Source organism: Squalius cephalus (genome assembly GCF_949319135.1).
Source record: "Squalius cephalus genome assembly, chromosome: 24".
NCBI lineage: Eukaryota > Metazoa > Chordata > Actinopteri > Cypriniformes > Leuciscidae > Squalius > Squalius cephalus.
Genome location: NC_137145.1, coordinates 23,625,782 through 23,643,825, shown reverse-complemented (window position 1 = coordinate 23,643,825; position 18,044 = coordinate 23,625,782). Strand labels below are relative to the sequence as shown.

Genomic DNA, 18,044 nt, shown 5'->3' with positions numbered 1-18,044 from the left:
TTTTAAAATTTGCACCCTGTTGACTTCAATGGGGCAAGTACTAAACCTGCTTTTAGCCTCTTAACATCCTTGATGTGTCATTACAAGTGCACAGAAAATGTGAGTGATTCCTTCTGAGTGAACACGAGTGAGTCTGACTGCAGTAGATGTGAAAGAAATGTATAAAAATGATGTTATTTAAGCCAGCGCAAATACCTTTGTTTACATCCTGTTTTTCGGTTGAAGTCCAAAGTAGTCGATTGCCGAGTTCACACGCATAGGTTTAATACCTATGATCACGCGCGTGAACTCGGCAATCGACTACTTTGGACTTCAACCGAAAAACAGGATGTAAACAAAGGTATTTGCGCTGGCTTAAATAACATCATTTTTATACATTTCTTTAACATCTACTGCAGTCAGACTCACTCGTGTTCACTCAGAAGGAATCACTCACATTTTCTGTGCACTTGTAATGACACATCAAGGATGTTAAGAGGCTAAAAGCAGGTTTAGTACTTGCCCCATTGAAGTCAACAGGGTGCAAATTTTAAAAAGAGGATAACACGGTGTAGGCAACACCGATTTTTGTCGTTGTTCTCTGTATTGACAGCACTCCAAATGTACAAAAAAATGAGCTCAATGTTAAAATTGACCGGAGTTCTCCTTTAATCTAACAACAAAAGACAGAAAATCACTCACTGCTCTCGACTGGTCGAGCTCTGCGGGAGCAGCTCTAAATATTCACTGTGCTATTAAATTAAAGATAAAATATAATAGAGCAATAATATGAACAGTGAAAGTAACAGTAGGTCCTACAATACATTTTAACAGGCATAATTAGGCATGAAAATAACTGGGAAAAAATCAATTTGCTAAGCCAACTAATTTGATTCATATTCTTTTGAACAATATTTTTACAAATTAAAAATGCAATGAAAATACAGATATCTGTTCTTAGTATCTGAAAGTACTAAAAATAAAAGTATCGTATTGGACTTGTGCTGGAAAAGTGGTATCGGTGCATCCCTACTAATTATATATGATCATGTATCACGATGTATTGAACCGTGACTTTCAAGTTCAGTCATAAGAAATAGCACACCTCTCCTCGACCAGTTAAACTTCATTTGCCAATCATTAGGGATGCACCGATATTTGATATAGTATCACTCATATCCGTAGCATAAATGGTGCGAGGAGAGCTGTGTGTCAAGTTTAATACTTTAGGTAGGGGTTTAATGAGCACCACCCATAATTCAGTGTTGCTCAGTTACAACTGAACAACACAAACATACTATCAGAGTCATTTGCGGAGAATTGGCACACAGAGCAGCTATAATGGTACAGAACGAGCCACAATACTCAAACACATCCGATCATTATCACCAATTTACCAGCTACGCCTGCCATGGACACCATCAAACTTTCTTCTTCCTATAGTATCTTCTATATAACTCACCCCGAGGGTCTCCACAGCCTCCGGCCGGGTGGTAACAGCTCCCGCTTGTTGAGAGGCGCGACCCCGATGGCCGCTTGCATGATGGTGATGAATTTCTTGTACTTCATTTTAAAAGTTCTCTGGTTCTTCTCAGTTCCTTCGATCTAGAGAGGCTCTCAGCATCATCTAACCTCTTTGTTTACCAACTATAACATCACTACATCACTGACAAACTGCGTAGAATCTCATTCAAACCAGAAAAGAGTCATTCTGTCTAACAGACCCATCGCCGCACACACTATCTGCATTACGGAGTCTCTTGGTCTGTGGAATCTCACAGATGCCCATTTCGTTCTCCTCGTAGGATAAGAGGAGGGAAAAGAGAGAGAATACGACAGACACGTGGGCAAGCTGGCAGAGCGTCGCTATTACATAATTCTAGAGATCTCAAACATTAGTCTAATGAAAACACTGTGAGGGGGGATAATTGTGGCACTAAGCCGTGACAGATCATGGAAGCACCCTGGCCTGTTGCTCTGTAATCCCTCAGGCGCTGCTGGTTTAGCCTCCACCCATTATCACCCATCCACCAACACACGCACGTGTACATATGTTCAAGATTTGTCCATTCATAAACAGACCACCCGAGAGAAGATTTTCACCAGGTTGGAGGGACGGAGTAACCGGGCTTCTCCTCCACCCAGTGTGCGGTGGCATTATCATCCTAGTGTTTTGAACAGTGGATTATGGGTGGGAGGAGATTGCGCTGCCAAAGTGCCGGGGCTCTAAAATCCCCTCCACGCTCCAACTCTTTCAAATCACCCAAAGCCCCCGTAATGAAACCGTCTATTTTTAGGTTTGGTAACAAACATACGTTTTGTTTGAACATGGCAGACTGGCGGCAAATGACCTGAGTTGGCATAACATGAACATAATTATAATTATTAATAATAATAGGGATGCACTGAAATTTCGGCTCCCAAAAAAAAGTTTTCCAAAACCGTTTTGAAAGGCCAAAATCAATGACCGAAACACGTTTAATTAGCGCTTCTCCGATGGCATGTTTTGACTGTGTTAAGCATCTGTTTCATGCACAAAACAGCTACAACAGTTAAACAGCTCTAGCTCTAGATTGACAATATTAATTTCTCGATTTAAATCGGTAATGATATGGTTTCTTAAATCTAAAATCTTTTAGTCTGTGCTGTTTTCTGTTGATGCGTGAACAAAACCTCACCAACATTTGTAGCGCATCTGCCATCCAATAATCACAAACAGCTTTGTGCTTTGGTGCTTTTAATATGAAGCAAAGTCTCAACTTTCAAATTCTTTCAATTTATTATGAAATTCAAATCACTAAATGTTGTTTTGCCGCTCTTTAATACGCCGTGACGAATCGCTGTAGCGTCTCAGTTCAAGCGGCAGCGTGGATCAAGCACACCTGAAGTGATCATCTCATCTCCTCTTTACTACTAGTTACAGCACCACCAAATAAACATGAATGAACACCAGGCGGTATCTTAAAATATACATTACAACTTACTGAAATTAATCCCGTCTCATGAAATCGCTCAATCAGTGTTTCAACCGGGGAAAGATCAATAAAACAGATTGTAGGTTACACAATTTACCTCAAGAAAGCTATTCAATGTGTATAAACTCATTCATTAGCTAGGAAATTAACGAAGAGCAAGAGAAGAGAGAAGAGCATATTTCTTAATTTATGCACTTCTAGGCTAGCCTATTACGTATTCATTATAATTTTACTTAGGCTAACCTGATAGTGAGGTCTTCATTATTTAATGTATATTTGATTTACTGTCATTAAAATGTTTTTATTTCACCAACAAACTGGCTTAGAAACAATTCTGTTATTAAAAGGTTGATATAAAAAATGCCCTATGTGCAATTTAAAAAGTTTGTACAACTCAGTTTTAGATATTTGAATGTTGATTATTAAATAAGTTTGAATGATTAATTGAATTTTTAATTTATTATTTATTTTTGGTTTCCAGCCCAAGGGCATCCTGAATTTTCGGTCTCGGTTTTGGCCCAGAATTTTCATTTCGGTGCATCCCTAATTAATATTTAATAATATTGTTAATAAATTCATCTTTTATTCAAGAAATGAATAAAATATATTAACTTGCAAGTCACAAGTCAAGTAGACAAGAAGGTTGCAGAACTGCCCTAATTCAAGGTTTCATACACATATCTTCTCAAATATCTTATTAGAATATTTGGATAGAATTTTTGAAAGGAATGGTGCTTCTCTATGAATAAAAATATATAAATAATATGTGTGGTGATTATAGTGAATATTTGATCAATATATGGATGTAGACCAGTTAGCCATTTAACAGAAGTGTTGGCTCCAAAATCTAAAGAAATCCTTTTCATTGATTTTCTGTATATTGTATTTTTTTTAAAATATTTTGTGATTTTACACATAAATGTAGTGTTCATTTCATTAAAACCATCATTAAAATTTATTTGTATGTATTTTCTGTATTCTCTCAGTAAGGTGTGATCATAAAACAAGTTGCCACATGTAAATGCTATCTGAAGATTGTTTTGGTAAACCAATAAAAAGTATAATAGCAATCCATTACAGAAAGAAACATGAGTGCAAGCACCTTTCAATATCAACAAAAAAATGACTGAATAACTATATATATAAATTCACCATTACATGCTGAAACCTGTCGTTGAACCTCAATCACACAGACATGTCTCCACAGTCACAGAACAACCACTCCCATCATACTCACATTACACACCATAATAGCTAAACCATACAACAACTACTTCTACACTGCTCAGTTTTAGAGAACCATTTAACCGGGTCGTAACCCACTGAGGGGGACAAGAAATATTAGAATAGAAATGGCCAAATATCTGATAATCTTGCAGCTGCTCCTCTGCACTCCATTACGCACCGCTCTGTTTGTTGTTCGCATTTATAGGCTGGTCTGCCTTAGAGCTCTAGTGCTTGTCAATGTCCAAATGATTGAGATGACCAATCAAATCAAAGAAGACGGGTCTTACTGTTTACTGAAGATGAGTTCAGCGACCAACAGTAATATCCAGTGATGCAAACTACTATTTTTTTTTTCATGAAATATGAAAACATGGTATCATTTACATAAGGGGTTTTCAAACCTGTCCTGGAGGACCCCGAGCCCTGCACATTTTGTACAGGCGTATTAGATATGGGAGACACAAATGTGAAGGGATGGGGGTGCTGCGTTTAACTCCACTTTTAGTGTAAGTTTACACGACAACGATGTACTAAACACGGAAAAGTTTTTCCTTTGCATTTTTTACGTACAGGTGACAACGTTGTCAAAAGTGATCCCTGTTCACACGGATCCATGAAAATGACAAAAAGTGCTATATTATGCATGCCAGGCCAGTAGATGGCGGTCACTTTGTAAAGAAACACTACGTGCCTATAGACTGAACAAGTAACACGCATGTGCGTGACGTCACCGTTTTCACAAATTCGCGTTTTTGTCATTTACATGGAGACGATAACATTGTCGTTTTCAAAAACTTGCTCTTTGAAATCGGTTTTAAATTTTTTATTTTTTATTTTGTTAAGTCAAGTCAAGTCAAGTTTATTTATATAGCGCTTTTCACAACATAGGTTGTATCAAAGCAGCTTCACAGTATTAAATTAAAACAATACATCAATGTTTGTTTCTAGTGGAACGTCCACGTTTGGTAATGCTGATCAATAGTATCGTTGATTGATTAATTCAATTAAATATCCCCAAATATCCCCAACTGAGCAAGCCAAAGGCAACAGTGGCAAGGAACCGAAAAACTCCATCAGGTGACCTAATGGAGAAAAAAAAAACCTTGGGAGAACCCAGGCTCAGTCGTGAGCCAGTTCTCCTCTGGTGTTTATGAACTAAAGGTCGGATTTAACTGTAAGATTAAAAGTATTATATGAATGCCTGGCTGAAGAGATGAGTCTTTAATCTAGTTTTAAACTGGGAGAGCGAGTCTGAGCAACGAACAGTATCAAGAAGACTATTCCAGAGTTTTGGAGCTAAATGTGAAAATGCTCTCCCTCCTTTGGTGGATCTGGATATCCTAGGTATGACCAAAAGCCTCGAATTTAGTGACCTTAAAGAGCGCGATGGATTATAGGGCGATAGAAGATCGGTTAAATAGACTGGAGCTAAGCCATTTAGGGCTTTATAAGTCAGTAGCAATACCTTGTAATTAATACGGAACTTTATAGGTAACCAATGTAGTGATGTTAAAATCGGTGTTATATGATCATATTTTCTTGATCTAGTTAGAACTCTAGCGGCAGCATTTTGGACTAACTGTATCTTGTTTATTGAGGTTGCAGGACAACCAGCTAATAAAGCATTACAGTAATCTAGTCTCGAGGTCATGAATGCATGAACTAACTTTTCTGCATCAGAAACTGATAGCATGTTACGTAGCTTAGCAATGTTTCTAAGGTGGAAAAAGGCAGTTCTTGTAACATATGAAATATGATTTTCAAAAGACAGGTTGCAGTCTAGTATAACACCCAGGTCTTTTACTGTAGAGGATAAAGTAACAGGACATCCTACTATGTTAAAGTTGTATTGTGAGAGGTTTTGTGGGTGGTTTTTTGAACTGGTAAGTATTACCTCTGTCTTGTCTGGATTTAATAAAAGAAAATTGCGCGTCATACAATCTTTTATATCTTTAACACACTCTGTCAATTTGGATAATTTAGCGTTTTCATCTGGCCGTGATGAAATATAGATTTGAGTGTCATCAGCATAACAATGGAAACTAATTCCATGTTTCCTTATAATATTTCCAAGTGGCAGCATATATATTGAAAATAACAGAGGGCCTAACACAGATCCCTGCGGCACTCCATAGTTTACTGGAGTTATGATCGATTTTTCTCCATTTAAATAAACAAAATGGTAGCGGTCAGATAAATACGATCTAAACCAGCTTAATGCTTGTCCTTGAACACCAGTATAATTTTGTAGTCGATCTAAGAGTATTGTGTGATCTATAGTATCGAACGCAGCACTAAGATCAAGTAAAACTAATATTGAGATACAGCCTTGGTCAGAAGCTAAAAGTAAATCATTTGTGATTTTAACGAGCGCAGTATCAGTGCTATGGTGCGGCCTGAATCCTGACTGAAACTTTTCATAGATGTCATTTTCATGCAAGAAAGAGCCCAGTTGGGCGGACACAACTTTTTCTAGTATTTTAGACATAAAAGGTAGATTTGAAATGGGTCTATAATTTGCTAGATTATGTGGATCTAATTGTGGTTTCTTAATGAGAGGTTTTATAACTGCCAGTTTAAATGTTCTTGGAACATGACCTAAAGATAAAGATGAGTTAATAATATTGAGGAGAGGCTCTTCCACTACAGGTAACACTTCTTTCAGTAGTTTAGTTGGTATAGGATCTAATAAACATGTTGTTGTTTTAGATGAAGTGATAAGTTTATTTAACTCTTTTTGTTCTATAGTTGTAAAGCACTGTAATTGTTCTTGCGGGGTGATAGTTGAGGCTGAATTATAAGGCACGATTGAGGATTGAACGTTTACAATTGTAGTTCTGATGTTTTCTATTTTCTCAGTGAAGAACTTCATGAAATCATTACTACTAAACTGTAACGGAATATTTTGTTCAGGAGACATCTGTTTTAGAGCCCGACCGATATGGATTTTTGGGCGCCGATGCCGATACCGATAAAAAAAAGCCAGATACCGATATATCGGCCGATATTATTTATGTGTATATTATAATACAGTAGCAATATTATTTGTGTATTATAGTACAGTAAGTTTGGACACACTTTACAATTGGTGTGTACAAACTTTTGATGGGTAGTAGAGCCCGACCGATAAAGGATTTTGAAGGCCGATACCGGTACAAATATTTGTTGGTTTTAAAATCCGATATTCCGATATATCGGACGATATTTTTTATTTTTTTTTCAGAAACGCGCAACAAAACATTAACAAATTTCCCTAACATTAGTTATTTGTAGTTATTTATGAGTTTTAACTAAAATAATATGATAATGCATTTTAAAAAGAAACTTGTTTCTTTTATTGTCACAACAGAACAGAGGAACATCAAAATATATTAAAGTTCTGATAAATAAAATGTATAAAAATACAAACTTAAGATTTTTTTTAAGACTAAACGTTTAGTCCTTTGAACAAAAACAACAATTTCACATTCAAATTGACAACAAATTCAAATTGTCATAATTTACTCTCTCAAGTTGTTTTTTTCTTCTGTTGAAAATAAGTTATTTGGATGAATGTGGGTAACCAAACAGTTGATGTACCCCAGTCACTTCCATAGTATATTTTTTCTCCTTTGGAAGTCAATGGGGACCAGCTACTGTTTGGTTACCCACATTCTTCAAACTATTAATATTAGAAAAATATTAGAAGGAAATTAATACAGTTGTAACAACATTAGAGTGCCTGTAAATAATGAGATCATTTTTATTATTGGGTGAACTATCCCTTTAAGGACAAGCGGCAATGTGTTTACAATTGCTACTGTCTCTTTAAGAGCTGAGCACGACACGTCTAATGTACACGCATTTGACAAATCAATGACAAGCAGATTTTCTCTCAATTTTGCCTTCACTTTAGACAACCGACTTTGTTTATGTAAATCTTGTGTGTATTTAACAGTATTAGCACAATAATACTCGAAAGATAACTTAGTCCAGTATCCAGGCGCTGGTAGAAAGGCTTTTACTAGTGCATGTGAGCTTCACATGTACGCGCTGAGAAACGCACACGTTAGAACAGCGCATCAGCATTTAAAATTAAATGTTTAACCGACAAAGCGTTAAAGCACATGCACATTATGAACTGCAGTGTTAACATTTTATGTGAATATAGCCTACGTCGCGTTGTTCCGCTTCACTCTCGGCTTATTTAACCTCAGCAAAACTGGACATGAGTCACGAATTTTGTCATCCTTATTTGAGTTAAGAGAACTGATAGGGATGTTCTTTTAATTGTTATTCAAGCAATGTATGTCTCGTGAGTCGTGACCAACTCACCATGAACACACTTCACCGATGATCTCACTCGCGGTTCTCTCTGCCCGACTCTGGCTGGATCAGCAGGTTGCAGAATGTGTGGCGCGTTATACACGAGTGTTGCCAACAGGGACGGTGTAGAGTGCCCTCTGGTGGACAAACTATACAACGCCAACACTCATAACATGGTTGAAGGGTGTTTCGTCCGTTTTTATTTTATTTTTGAAATATTCATTTATCGGCCGTTATAAATGCCGATACCGATAGTTTTGAAAATGCCTAATATCGGCCGATAATATCGGCCTGCCGATATATCGGTCGGGCTCTAATCTGTTTATTTGTTAGTCTAGCCACGGTGTTAAATAAGAACCTAGGATTGTTTTGGTTGTTTTCTATTAGTTTGCGGAGATGCTCAGCCCTGGCCGCTTTTAGGGCCTTTTTATAACGTGACATACTGTCTTTCCATGCGATTCTAAAGACCTCTAAAAAAGTTAGTTTTTTTCCATTTATGCTCTAAATTACGGGTTTCTCTCTTTAGAACATGCGTAGTATTGTTGTACCATGGTGCTTTACTTTTCTCTCTGACCTTTTTTAATCTAATGGGTGCAACAATATCCAATGTTCCAGAGAGAATGCTGCTCATAGTGCTAGTTAATTCCTCAAGTTCATCTGTTTGTTTGGGTTCACTGAGCAGCTGAGACAGATCAGATAAGCAATTTGAAAAATTATCTATGGTGGATGGACGGATTGTTCTGCCTAATCGATAACGCGGCGCAGCATGATATATTACAGGAGTACGTAATATGCAAGTTACCATGTAATGGTCAGTGACATCGTCACTTTGTGGAATGACATCTATATCGGTTGGATCGGTTCCATGTGATATAATTAAATCGAGTGTATGATTAAAACGATGAGTTGGTCCGGTAACGTTTTGCTTGACCCCAAAGGAGTTTAATAAATCTGTAAACGCAGCCCCTAACGCATCATTTGAATTATCTACGTGGATATTAAAGTCTCCAACAATTAATGCTTTATCGAAATTAACTAATAGGTCTGAGAGAAAATCCGCAAACTCTTTTAGGAAATCAGCGTAAGGCCCAGGCGGTCTATATACGGTAGCCAAGGCTAGAGATAATAGGGATGTTTTTCGAACATCTAAGAGCGTAACATTTAGTACAAGTACTTCAAACGAAATAAACTTATAGCCCGTTTTCTGAGTAACATTTAGAATATCTCTATAGATTGTTGCAACACCGCCGCCACGACCAATCAGACGGGGCTCATGCTTATAGGAGTATCCTGATGGAGTAGACTCATTTAGACCGAAATAATCATTTGGTTTAAGCCAGGTTTCAGTAAGGCAAAGTACATCGAAGTTACTATCTGTGACTATTTCATTTACAATAACTGCCTTAGGTGTGAGTGATCTAATGTTTAGAAGACCTAGCTTTAGAAATTGTTTTTGATTACCAATAGCAACATTTTCTGGTTTAATAACAATTAGATTTTTTCTAGATCCTGCAGTAGATTTATTATTTGATCTCACTAAACGAGGAATAGACACAGTTTCTATGCAATGTTCAACACTAGTATCAGTTAAATTGGTGCAGCAGAGACTATTTGGACTTTTGGTTACTAGTCAAAAGGTATTTAACATTTTGGAGATGTTATCTGACAGAAGATCCGATCCGAATCTGCTTGGGTGTAAGCCATCAGCACGGTAAAGCCTAGGACGCTCCCAAAACAGATTCCAATTATTTACAAAGAGCAGTTTCTGCTCATTGCACCATGACATTAACCATTCATTTAGCGCGAATAATCTACTAAACTTTTCATGACCTAGTCGGTACGTGGGAAGCGGTCCTGACACAATGATCGTTATGTCGTTCACTCCCGCATGCAAGACCACAGTTCCGACGCGCTCGTTCAGAATCTCGGGAACGCGAGCAGCGATTTCAGAAACACGAGCACCAGGAAAGCAGTGACTATGCACCTTACTTTTATTTAACGTAGCGTGTACGTGTCGAACGATGGAATCGCCGATGATCACAGCATCGCGTTCTGTTTCACGAAGAGGGGAGAAGCGGTTTTGTGTGGATATATCGAAAACCGGGAGGGTCGGAGAGAGTTTTCTTGGTCTAGACCTGACTCGCGTCTTCCGCTGCGGAACCATCCAGGATTCGTGGTGGCGTGTTGGAGCCGGAGTGAACGAGCCCATGGCTGATCGCGACCTCGACGCTCAGGACCGATGTTGAGAAACGCACGGAGTAGACGAGGTCGGAGTCAGTGGGTTAGTAACGTTAATCACTGATTTGTGTGCATCGGCGCGTGATGTTTCAAGAGCCAAACGCCGGTCTATCAGCTTGGCTTTTCTCACTAAAAGGTCGTGGATCTGTTTCTCAACAGCTTCCAGCTCAGACTGCACCGCGTGCAGCTCAAATGTGTCCTCACCTGCACCAAAAGGTAGACTACTTACATCTGATATATTCGCCATTTTAACAGATGGACAGTAACGTTAAAGGGGGGGTGAATTGCTGTTTCATGCATACTGAGTTTTTTACACTGTTAAAGAGTTGGATTCCCATGCTAAACATGGACAAAGTTTCAAAAGTTAAGTTGTACGTTTGAAGGAGTATTTTTGTTCCAAAAATACTCCTTCCGGTTTGTCACAAGTTTCGGAAAGTTTTTTTCGAGTATGGCTCTGTCTTACGTAAGATAGAGCGGAATTTCCTTATATGGGTCCTAAGGGCACTTCTCCGCGGCCGCGCGTGCACTCGCAGACCAGAGAGAGAAGAGAGCGAAAGCAGTACGTTACCTCAAAGCGCTATGCTCGGCTTTTAGGGAAGTCAATGTCACCAAAGAAGTGGGTTTTTGGTTGGCAGGGCAAGACAACCCTGCACAGATTCCCAAAGAACCCAGCGTTAAGGGAATAGTGGATGGAGTTTGTTTTTTCGAAGCATCAACGGAGGTTGTGCACGACTCTTTGTTCCCTGCATTTCGACGATGATTGTTTTATAAACAAAGCCCAGATCGACTTATTTGCAGATCGTCTAATTCTTAAGGATCGAGCAGTCACGGTGAGTAAACTACTTCAAATGTCTCTCTGTGTTGTTGTTAGATCAGTTAGCACAGCTATAGCACACCGCCCACACGGCCCGCCCCCAGCCGCTCGTTTTTTTCCGGAAAGACTCGGTACAGCCAATCTTTCACCTCTAAATATAATAAAACTAAAGACGTTTTGGAGATATGAAGGATGCAATACTACTCTATAGGTACTCAAGATTAACAGGAGATTGAGTGAAAATGAGCATTTCACCCCCCCTTTAAGTTAGCAACGACGCTACCAGTGATGCTATCAATATTAATACTAATTTATGGCTGAAGTCTTGGATATAATCCGTCTTTTTAGTGGTACGGGTGTAGAGTAGACGCACGATAGGCGAAAAAAATGTTTGTTTGTAAGTGAGTGTGGAGAAGACGCGTTCAGCTGTGATCCACGGACGTAACCAATAGGAGTATCCAGCGTTGGATCACTAATAGGCTTGAGACGCGTCTGCTCAACAGTCCGCGTTGTAACTATGAGGTGAGGAAAAGTAGAAAATGTTCGTTGAGAAATCAAGAATTATAAATCAATCGATGGAGCTCCAAAGACAACAACGCGTTCAGACGCGACGCATGCGCATTCGAAACAGGAAGGATGCGTGGCTGTATTAACATCTCGCAATTCTGAGAAAAAGTCAAAATTGTGGGATTTTGTGACTTTTTCCTCATAATTGAGATATAAACTCTTCTGTGATGGAAACAAGCTTCCATATTGATTTGAGGAGAACATCTACTCAAATTGTACACTACACTTCAGGCAGATTCATAGACCACAATACAACACGATTGTGATGTAGATTGTACTTATTTACCCCCACCCCACACAACTCTAGTGTAAGATATTGGAGTTATTTTGACATTTAACCACTTAATACTTAAGCAGACTGTTTTTACACAGTTATAGTTTATTGTATTATCATTTTCGTTTGTGTAATTTTTATTTTCTCCAACAGTCCAAGCATATACAGGCCTCTAGAATGCTTCACAGCAGATTCAAGTGATCAAGGGTTTGGTTGTATTAAAACACATGCAAGGTTTCTGCCAGTAGTGAGCACTTGTGCAACATAAGCAACAGCCGCATTTCCACCGAAATTACCCGGAACAATTTGTCCCAGGAACTTTTTTCCCCCCAGACCCGTTGCTGTCTGTGTTTACACCGCGGTCTTAAGTATTGGGAAGAGAAGATTAGGCAAATAGTCCATAGGACTGCGCGCTACTTTACAGTTCCCACTGGATTTCATCCTCTGAATTTAAGCTTAAAAAGCCTGAACCTCATCGTCGGTCAATCGGTCGTATTTTTAAACGCCATTGTTGATTCGAATAGCAAATAACTGTTAAAGGGGTTGGTTGATTATGATTTCACTTTTCTAACTTTAGTTAGTGTGTAATGTTGCTGTTTGAGCATAAACAACATCTGTAAAGTCACAACGCTCAAAGCAAAGGAAGATATTTGCTTTTAAAGAAATCGCTTTTTAAGGACTACAACAAACGGCTGGTAGAGACTACACAACATTCCTCCAGGGTTAGTGACATCACCAACCCTAGAATTTACATAAACCCCACCCCCTGAACACGATTTATAAATTATCAAGACAGAATATGCTAATCAATGACTAGAAGATAACTACATCATCAGCTGCATAAATTCATCAACTAACCATTCAGAAATGTCCTGTTGCTTCTACATGTTGTTGTCACTTCTTCTTGAGTCTCTCCATCATTAGCCGCTTTCCAACCGGAGGAACCTTTTCACAGTTCCTAGAACTCCATTTGGAGGAACTAATTTAGGTCCTACTTCAGAGTAGGGTCTAAACCAGCACAATAGGAACTACCCGTGACGTTAGTGCACGCTGATTGACCGAACGCACGCGCAACACCAGCACCCGCCATTTTTAAAACAGCTAGAATGTAAACACACAGATTATAGCCAATGCAGATATTATTTACTCCATAAACTAACTATACAAACATGGAAAACAGTGATAGATGGGTCTCTAAACCTTTATGCTGAAGAGAAAATCCAACGCAACTTTGAGGGGACCAAGCCAAACATGATAATATATTTCTGCTCAGCTAGCAACACTGGACATCAACCACACGGCATAGGCTAATAACCTTTTTTCATGTACTGTCTACTTTCTATAACAGTTCTATCTAATAGCATATTAAACAGTACTGTTAGACAGATCGCTAACTAATAAACACAGAGAATGCGAGCATTGTTTGCTCTGGCGTTCTCAGCGCCGCCAAAATAAAGGTCCGTCGCGCCGTCAAAATAAAAGTCACCGTACTTACGTCACTCCCTTACCCCTCCTACCAGTTCCTATGGCCACTTGGCCAGTGCGAACGCAAACAGCAAAACCGAGTTTGGGGGAGAGTAGTTCTTAGAACTGTTTAGAAGTGGACAGTTCCTAGAACTAAGTTCCTATAACTACTTGGTCGGAAAGCGGCTATTGTCTGACTCCGGTTTGAACATAAAAGGCTAACATTTTCAGTGCATGTCTGTGTGAGGTAAAAGGAAGCACTTGAAGCTCCGCCCCCTGTGCCGGGAGCAGCAGCTCATTTGCATTTAAAGGAACAGACACAAAATGGTGCGTTTTTGCTCACCCTCAAAAAGTGACAACTTTAACATGCTATATAAAAAATATCTGTGTTGTATTTGGAGCTAAAACTTCACACACACACTCTGGGGACATCAGAGACTTATTTTACATCTTGCGGAAAAAGCATGATACCACCCCTTTAACCACATGCACCGCAACAGATGAAATGCTGAGTGGAGTCAACCAATCAAAATGCGGTATGAGCTCAACCAATCAGCAAGTCCAGCGCCCAAGTCCCACCCCTGAATGTTCCTGAACTTTGAAAAAGTACTACCTAGCAAGCAGGGACTTTCTGAGGGGGCAATATTCATATTCTAGTTCCTGGGGAAAGTTCTTGCGGTGGAAACGCAGCTAATGACATACATCCAAGTGAACGAGAAGGAGGGAAGATAGTGAGGGAAGATAGTGAGGGAAGGGCATAAAAATGGGACCAGCCCAGGACAGGTTTGAAAACACCTGCTTTACATGATAACTGAAATGCAACAAGAAACATTTAGCATTTTCAACATACAGACATACGATTAAGAGTGAATACGTGCATGTTTTAAAATAAAATATTATTTGCAAATAGTTTAAATGGATGACTTCATTACTACAATTTGACATAGAATTGTTTTTACTGTTTTTATTGCAACACATTCCACAGTATAAGTATGTAGTAATAAGAAATACTACAGTATCATATCCTGCTGATAATGTATTGTTTAGTTCTAAACTGTTGACCCACATGAACAAATGAACTTTGTCCTTCAGTCTGACTCATGTAAAAGCTGCTCAGGCACTCAAACTCAGTCCAGCCTGAACGGATTTTGAAATAAGCTTGAGGCACATTAAATAGCACCAGCATCAGACGTTTTCCAATAATATGAAAGGTACACATGTCAAATAATATATATATATTTTTTTTTTTTAAATATTTTTTTATATTCACCCCTGAACATGTTAATATGAACAATATTTTTAGAAAACACCAAAAATAAGATTCTTAAAATCTAGAAACGTTTGCAAGACTAGTCGATTTCTCTATGAACACCCATCTAACACATGAAGACACTAACATGAATTCCACAGCATAATGTTTAGAAAATCCTTCATTTCAGCTCAAGTGGATTAAGAACTCATAAGCATTACGAAACCAGCCATAAACGCGGTTTCAGTTTTCTATTTTCAGTCTACTGATTCTGCCAAGCTCATATTAAATGTGAACAAATAACATCGTTTCACCAAACAGAAATATGATTTTGTGTTCTCGTTCTTTTCTCCTATTGTCCGAGTCGTTTAATGCCTTTACGTAAGCGTCGCGTGGCAGTGTAAGCTAAGCTTTCTTTCCTCTTTCCCCATGTGTTCGGCTAATGCAGAATCACAGTCGACGTTATGCAATGCCAATGCACATATGTACATTCAATCATCAAATAAAACATGTCACATTTCAATCACACTTAGCTTCACAGAGTTAAACATATAAGCCTGTAATAATAACCCATCATAAAGCAGTTTATCTCAAATAGGCTTTAACACAAATTTAATGATGAATTAAGGATTTATGTCAAGTTAAAGGGTTCTGTTATTCTGGGTTTATTTCCACAACCAGAAAGTATTCTTATCAGGAGAGCGCTGATTTCATCCACCCCTATAGGACCACTGCTGTCCTCTTATGAGAGAAACTCTGAGTCACAGTAAAACTATGAGTCCATTACATTTCACACCTGGACATGTGGAATGAGAGTAGGACACTCTCATCCGGTTTCACAGACCAGGATTAAGATTGTCCCAGACTAAAATGCATGTTTGAGCTGTTTTGACTGAAAGCAACTTGCACTGTCTGGCATATCTTATCACTGTCATTGTTTTGTCTCAAGATGGACACCAGTAGTGTTTTTTTCTAAGGCATGTTTATAAAAGCGACTTAATGTCCTAATTAAACGAAGGCCTAATCCTGGCTTAATCTAAGCCCTGTCTGTGAAACCAGGCCTAGGGGTGCGAAGTATTGAATAATGTTGTACTGCCACATAAAATTTCATTATAGATCTAGATAGATCAATAGACAGACAGATAGATAGATCTTTTAAACACTGCACAAAATTTACAGCATTCATTTTCATTATATGGATATCTGTTTCCGTAATGCAATAAAAAAAAAGGTAATTATATCGCACAATTCTGAGAAAAAAAGACTTTTCTCCCCAAATTTTTTCCTCAGAAATGCAAGTTTAGGCTATAAGCTCTCTCACAATTCAGCCTTTTTTCTAGAAATTCAGATTTTTTTCTTAGGATTGTCTGATTTGAGAAATATAAACTCGCAAAACTCAGTAATCACGACTTTTTATCACACAATTCTGACTTTTTTTCTTGTAAAAGATTTTTTTAATTAATTATATCTCAGTTTTGAAGAAAAAAAATCTGAATTAAAAGTTTTAATCTTGCAATTCTGAGAAAGTCAAAAATAAACTCGCAATTCTGACTTTTTTCCCCTCAAAACTGAGATATAAACTTGCAATTACAAGAAAAGTCAGAATTGTTTAATAAAAAGTCAGAATTACCTTTTTTATTTTATATTCTGTGGTGGAAACAAGCTTCCATATTTACACACTGTTTTGAGGAGAACATTAACTGTGGAATAACATGGAAGCAATAAAAAATATCTGATATTTTGGGAGATTTATTGACCTTGACACAGTCATGAGTGTCCTCTCTATGATATCATTTCCTGTCTTTATTTAGTTTTTTCTCCATGTTAGATTAAGCAGACGAGTTCAAATTATTTAAAGCAGTTTTGTTAACCTTTTTTTTAAAGGAAAATAATACATGATTGTAAATCTACTAAAGTTTTTTTTTTTTTAAATAACTTTCTTTTACACTTTTTCTAGTTTTTAAATAAGTTTTTCCATTTAAGTTACCAAAAAAAAAAAAAAAAAAATTTCCAAAGAAGAAAAAGTTTAAAATGCGTTTAGTTAGATGTCTTAAAACAGCGTTATGACACACACGAAACTCAAAATCACGCGTGAGAGGAAAACACACTTTCGTGAGAAACACACACACACACACACACACACACACACACACACACTGGACAAAGTCAGAGAACACACTGGTCTTTCATGACAGGACGGGCTACTGTAGGCCTGAAGAAACACGCTGCCAAAAACACGACAACTGCATTCAACGAAATTATAAAAGCACACACAAGTCCGTACTAAAGTTCACATTAATGTGTACATAATCTAACAGCAGCTGTTGTACGTTCCAGTGACATTACTTAAGTTTTTATCAGCCTCCTCCCCTAAACAATAGACTACCGAAACCAGTGAACAGGGAAATGCGACCGAAACAACAAAACTGCTCCAGTGTGAAGAGCGTAACGTTACCTTTAGAGAGGCCGATACTGAAGATCCGTAAACTCCTGCCAGAAACGTGCTGGGTTCGGGGTGATCTATATGTGACTGGACACTTCCAGAGAAAGTTTGAACACCTCGATTCAGTGTACAATCCCAGATTTCCTGGATCCTCCAGGTATGGGCGTGTCCGTGAGCGCGCAGGTGAGCCCAGCAGTGACTCAAACCACGTGACCACGCCGCTTCATTCCTGTGCATATCTGACCATTTGATTAGTCAAGAGTTTAGTCTTTCTGCCATGTAGTGGTTAAACTTGTACCCTATTTTGTTTTATCATAATAGTCAGAATATATATATATAAAAATATAAAATGTCGAAAATATATCATTACGTTTAATAGGGTAAATAAAAATAAATAAATGTTTTTTTTTAGATTATTTGTAAAATCATATTCCGTGCAATAATCATATCCATTTTGAGACACGAGCATGATTTTCGGTTCTTCTAGGTTATATGGTGTTGTTATTTGA

The 18,044-nt window shown here is 38.1% G+C and overlaps 1 protein-coding gene across 2 annotated transcripts in view; it reads right to left on the bottom strand.

Moving 5' to 3' along the window:
- The window catches only part of tjp2a (tight junction protein 2a (zona occludens 2)), a 44,480-nt gene extending 26,784 nt beyond the window's left edge, over window positions 1-17,696 (bottom strand). The window contains exon 1 of one of the 2 annotated variants that reach the window (XM_079860896.1): window positions 17,548-17,696. The gene's annotated coding sequence lies outside the window, so the exon portion shown is untranslated. The remainder of the gene's footprint in view (window positions 1-17,547) is intronic. The other variant, XM_079860895.1, reaches the window with a different exon arrangement.
- Window positions 17,697-18,044: the final 348 nt, after the last annotated feature.